Source organism: Galeopterus variegatus, unplaced genomic scaffold, assembly GCF_000696425.1.
Source record: "Galeopterus variegatus unplaced genomic scaffold, G_variegatus-3.0.2 Scaffold1021, whole genome shotgun sequence".
NCBI classification, from domain to species: Eukaryota; Metazoa; Chordata; class Mammalia; order Dermoptera; family Cynocephalidae; genus Galeopterus; species Galeopterus variegatus.
The window spans coordinates 208,195-214,533 of record NW_007727132.1 but is presented as its reverse complement, the minus strand read 5'-3'; the positions used below and the strand labels follow the sequence as shown (position 1 = coordinate 214,533).

General features: G+C 35.7%; 1 pseudogene; it reads right to left on the bottom strand.

The window, feature by feature from the left end:
- Positions 1–4,783: 4,783 nt before the first annotated feature.
- LOC103591745 lies at positions 4,784–5,931 on the bottom strand (annotated as a pseudogene).
- Between the last annotated feature and the right edge of the window lie 408 nt (positions 5,932–6,339).

Below are 6,339 nucleotides of genomic sequence, written 5' to 3'. Positions count from 1 at the left end.
TTATAAATATGACATAATTTAACATTTTTAATTTTTATACTAAGAAATCAATTTAACCATTTATTTTTTAAAATAACTACATGCTATAACTTGGGAATTATACAGAAAAAAAATATTGCTAATTTAATCATTCAGAAGAGAAGGCATGATTTGTGTTAGGTAATATGACAATGGTATGCACAGTGAATTATAGGAGTCCTTCTGGGAACAGCTGTTCTCTCAGAGAAGGGTTAAGTTGTCCATGCTAGTAGCTAAGTGGAAGAATGAGCAGGGTCTGCCAGGGCAGTCATGAGGTTTGAATGCATGTGGATGTGGGGGAAATGGTTCAGTAGATGAATGTACTGGGACTGGGAAAAAGTAGGAGTAAATGCAGGGAGGGGACTGATCCTGAAGGCATGCCATACTAAAGAATTTGAGTTTTATCCTTTGTCTTGAGAAGCACTGAAGGATATATGAAGGGATTACAAGTGTATTTCTTTTTTCTTCACTGCTTTAGCTTCCAACTAATTTTTGATCTTCCATCTCACAATTGCTTGTAGGAATTTGTCTGGTCTTACAATATTAAGCCATCCAGCAATAAATGGAGGATTTGATACGGGGCCACAGATGTACCGACGAAAGTCACTTAGTGGTGGTGTCTGCACTGGAAACTCCATTTCCTTATTTAATAACTCCTTTAGCAAGTTTAAATTCACTGTCAGGTTTTAAACATATGTAGGCTAGGACTTTTAAGATAAATATAAAACATTATAAGCACTTCTTATGCCACATCTCTTTTGGAATTGAATGTGTTGATATTTATTGTGGGGATACCTAGGCTGTGCTTTCTAAAAACACATTGTATTATTTTCTAAATTAATACAGCTGAACTAAAATGTCACCATGATTTATAATAAATAGTTAAATTGCAATAATGTCCTCTTACACATAGTAAATAGAAATCATTATGAATAATCCTCATAGTATAACAACATTATATTACAATGTTTAAAGAATTTATTCTATATTTTGACTTCTAAGTGTGTTAAACCAGAACTTTCATGTGATGGATAAATTTGTATCCACATGCATCAATGATATTGCTCTTTATAATTAAGTACAAAACTTCAGTAGTTTTCAAAGTTATCATTTGCTTCTAAAATCTTAAAGAAAGGTAAACTTACTTGATATTCTGCAGATTTCATTTTCCAAGAATTTTTAACGAGCTAGAATTATGTAAGAAATCTTGATATATTTGTTTTAAATTATGGCAGATTGATGTCTGAATAACCCACAGCAGATAGTTGTCTATCCTAATTTATTATTTCTTGTAAGGTATTCAGGAACATATCTATGTCACTTTCACAGTGGACCAATTCCTTGTTTTATTCCCCTTGTACAATATAACCATTATAACTTAAGTATCTTTTAGGAAAGCTCTTAATTTCACAATCCCAGGTGTTTAGCAGGTACCCAGACATAATTTTTCCTTTAAACATTTCTGGGGTATATGTTGAGATACTCTTGCTTGACCCTTTTTAAAAAGGGAAACTAATTTCTTACAAATAATTGTTGTTTAAAAATAGTATCATTTAATTTGGATAATGGAATAAACCTGTGGATAATTTTTTGACAGTACTTGTAGATGATACTAGGAATAACTGAAGTTAGGTTTAGAATTCAAAGCACTTTTATAAATTCTAAAGGAGATGAGAAATTATGACAGTAAATTACATTGGGAGCATGTTTAGGGAAGTACACTTCAGAATAATGATTAGCTATAAATTTACAAAATGAGAATATATTTATTAAACACTATATGTTTGTTAAATGAAACAATGAAAAAAGATCTGGAGATAATAGTGGACTGAAATTGAACATGAATTAGTCAGCTCTTTGCTTTTGCATGAAAAGTGTATATTAAGTGCTATGCAGAGTTAGAAAGAAAATGAAACAATATAGTCCTACTCTCAGGAGACCAGTAGAGAGAAAACATAAATATAACAGATCCAAACTCTAAAGTGTATATATTGTTCTCATTCTTACTGAGAGGTGATTTGCCTGTCGTTGAGTACTGTGTCTGTGTGGCTGGTTAAAAAAGGTCAGATGTTACATGGTTTTTCACTATTTTATATTGGCCGTGATAAAAACCCAGTTTGCTTTTTTCTGAGTTATCTCCTTGATGTATATCCTAGAAAAATGTGGTTTGTTAAATCATTAGAAGCGTTTGACTCTAGATTATATACCATAAGATGCCACTTGATTTTTGGGGGGCTTAAATTATTTCAGCATTTTAGAATGGATTGGGCCTGTTTTCCATTTCTCTTCTGAAATGGTCAGTAATGGATGTTTCACCTTGAAAATTATATCCATCATTGTAGTCGCCTACACTTTAAATTTTTAATTTGTGATTGCCTCCACCCTCCCACCCCTCCTTTACAGTGAATTATAATTTCAGAACAGGAAAGGGACCTTAGAAGTCATATAGTTCAATATCTTCTGAGATTTGAAACCCCTTTACAAGATCACTGATAGATATACAAAATACGTTTCTAATACCAGGAATGACAGGGAACTGTGTGGGGTGGAGGCTCCTTGCCTGCACCAGCCTGTTCCTGGGCAGAGTTTTCAGGCCACTGAGGCAACAGGGCCCAACCATTCTTTCAGAAAACTCTACAGTGCCCCCCAGTGGCCCTGGACCAACTTGTCTACAATCAGTTCACCTGGCCAGTAGACACAGACACGAAATGCCCTGGGAAATTAAAGGTGGCTTCATGGAGGAAGTGACATTTGAGGCATTTGCAAATTAATTTCATATTAACAGTAATAAAATTAATTCATTCCCTTAAAAAATTTTTTTTTTTTTTTTTTTGGTGTCCTTTCAGCTGTTAACCTGGTTTTGATCATTATCATACCTGGACATCTGCAAATAGCCTCCTAACTGATCTTTCTTCTCTAATTTTTTGTTTCCTAGAATATCTTTACACCACTGTCTGAATAAAATTCCTAATTCCTGAAACACTTTGATCTTATTGCTACTTTACTCAGAAGCCTTTAGTAATTCCCATTAGACAGCAAGATAAAGTCAGAACTCATTAACTTGAAGTAATCTGATTCTGTCATATATTACTGGGGTTCACCTTTTTCAGCTTCTCCAGCCATCTCTTTGAGCACAGACTACTCACTTGTATTGAAATTACATTGTTCTTTCTTGTTCTGGTGCTATTGCTCGTGATATTTTCCTTACTTCTTCCTCTTTCACTACCACCTTTTTCTTCCTACTGTTGTACAATTCATATTGTAAGACCCAAGTCAGTCCTTCTCTTTGTTAACTCTCTCCAGACCATTCCCACACACCATGATGTCTTGCTTTTCTGAACTCCTGGGGTGCCCATTTTCAGCTGCATTGATTTAGTGCTTAATCATGAGTTAACGTGACAGTTGTTATATTGAACTATAATTTATCTTTTGCATTGATGTTTAATTTTTCACATTTTCAAACTTGTCCTTCTTCCAGATTAATTTTATGAGATGGCATGGTACAAAGCAGATGGTTTTCTAACTGTATTCCATCAAACTCCAGGGATTCCTGAAAATACAGCTGGGGAAGAGAAAGGAAGTAGACTGAGACTTGAAGTTCCCCACCAGCTTCCACCAGAACATCTCTGCTTTGATATGCTTTTTATACCAAACTTCTGCATTTGATTATTTTTGAGGAAAACATTGAGGTTAAAGGTGTGTGAAAAACATGGATGTAGGGAGGAACCAGACTTGGACTAAAGAGACTTGAGTTTTATGTCCAGCTTTACTCCTTCCTCCCCTGGGGTTTAGTTTCCTTATTTTAAAAATTATAAGCCACCTGTTTATGATTTCACATCTCTTCTATTGCAAAAGTCTCTGAAGCTATGAAAATTAGCTTTACTAAAATTGACTGGCATTTTATATTTTAATTTTTAAAAATTTCTTCTGGAAAGGGTATGTTTATTTAGGAAGCTCTGTTACCAAGTTGCTTGCAGATTTTAGTTGCTGCCATGGCCAGAATGTTTCACATATGGCACATTAATTACATGATAATTAAATATGAAAAAGGCAAATTATATTTCACTTTTTCTTCTTTATCTAAACACTATATATGGTGTTTGCGTCCCTTTTGTTCCTTCATCCACTTATGAACCTTTCATTAGCATCAGACCAGAAGTCTTCATGTAATCTTTAAAACACTAACAGCATTACCTTCAGAAACCACAGAATTTGAAAATGAAACAACCATTGGGTGTACAAGTAATAAAAAATGTAAAGACTAAATCTGTGTAAACCAAGAGAATACCATTTCTTACATCAAAGTGTTTTTCCAATGTCCCTTTCAAAGTAAGAAGTCACCATAAAGACAGACAACAAGTGTCATTGCTATGTGTAAGGCTGACAAAAGATATCGTACTTGTTTTATTTGTTCTTAACCTCATACCTACAAGTATTTCAGGACACCTTCTATAGTTGTCACTACAGGAGAATTCAGTTTGACAAGTGGAAGAATGTAAAGCCTGAAATATACCTACTCTGAGGTCTCCCAGTAAATTGTAACCTGACTCAAATGGAAGCCTTTGTGAAACACTTCAACATGTGAACCTCAGAGGACATTGGCAATGTGTTATTTAGCAGGTTTCAGCCACAAACCCAATTCTACAAAAGAGGGAGAAAGGTTTCCAATAATTTAAATGTAGAATCAAGATTTTTTAAAATTTATGTTTTACACTTTTATTTTAGAAAACAAAATAAACAGGAAACCATTAAAAACAGAAAAATACTAAAATAACAAGTGTTTCATGCATTTGCATAGCGTAAACTGCTTGACGTTGTAATAAAGAATAGAATCCTTCACATCACAGAAAATAAGATAGATGTTTTCCATACTGATAGCACTTGTGAATTGGCGGTATAAGGCTTTCTGCTTCAGCTCCTGGCACTTGTTATGAAAATACTCCTCTAGAAATTCTTGGATGTCTCTTAAGCAGTGTGGATCCTCTCCAAATTCCAGTAAATAGCCTTTGATGCTCACCATTTACACTTCCTCCTTGAACGAGTCTGTCTTGTTCAAGAAGAATATTATGCAGATGTTACAGAAAACCTGGTTATTGACAGTCGTTTCAAAAATGATCAGATTCCATAAGGTGATTTGGTCAGTTGATCTTCAATAAGCACCTGGTCAAATTTGTTTGCAGAAAGAAGGAAAAGTATTGATGTCACACCGCGGAGGAGAAGCATTCAAACCAGTGTTTCCCTTTTGATCTTTGACCAGCTACATCAAACATTTCGAAAAGAACATTTTAAATTTCAAAGTTGTACTCATGAATGCTTCTGGTAGCTCTTCAAGCAAGCAGAATCTTATGATGGAATGTAATCTGGTTCTCCAAGTTTCTCCATTATCAAGGAAATATTTTCACAGATTCACTGGGTTGAGATGATCCACACTGGTCATAGGGATTCTGTATGCCTCTGTCTGTCCATTAATGCTCTTGTAGCAGAAAGATACTGTAAACAAAACAAAACAACCTGGAGTTTCCACCTTTTCTTGGTTCCCTTTGCCTCCAGGGGTGACAGGATATCAAGTGTCATCGTCTTGTCTCCACTGAGTTGGTTTGAATTACCTCCCCAAGGAATATGAAGCTTCTCTTGAGCATTGCCCAGCAACCTTACCCATTTGATTATGGTGCTGTAGATAGTGGGCATAATTCCCCATATACAGGCTAGTGAAAGTCTTGCAGGTGGGTGATCCACATCAGCCTCAGGAAGGCAGACTTGCTGCTTTCTCCCTTGCCCAGCAGCAGGATCTTCACCAGTTGCTTGCCGTAGGTCTGTCTTTTTCCGGGACAGACATTCGTCCATCACCTGGGACAGGCACTGCTGCTGCGTCTCGCTGCTCATCACCACGCAGCTGAGTAAGTGTGCGTACATCACGACAGCTGTGGCTGGAAGCCCTGATACTTTAGTTTTTATTCCAAACAATATTAACCAGTCTTAAGGGTCTACTTGGAGTGTAGTACAAGAGCATCCGTTCTGGAGTAAAAGATCTGGACTTAAATCCTGGCTGTACAAATGAGAAATCCAGGCTAAGTTACTGAACCTTATTGAACCTTAATTTCCTCATCTCTAAAATAGAGATAACCATAGCTATCTCTCAGGATTGCTGTGAATACTAGATGAGAATGTTACTCTAAATTGACTAGCCCAGTGCTTGGCACTTAGGTATGTGGACTATGTCACCTCTCTTTTCTTCTCTGTAATTACCCATTTTCTTTTTGTGGCTTATTTATGAACAACTGACCTTTTTCAAAAATCAGACACTTAAAGAATGAAAGTCTG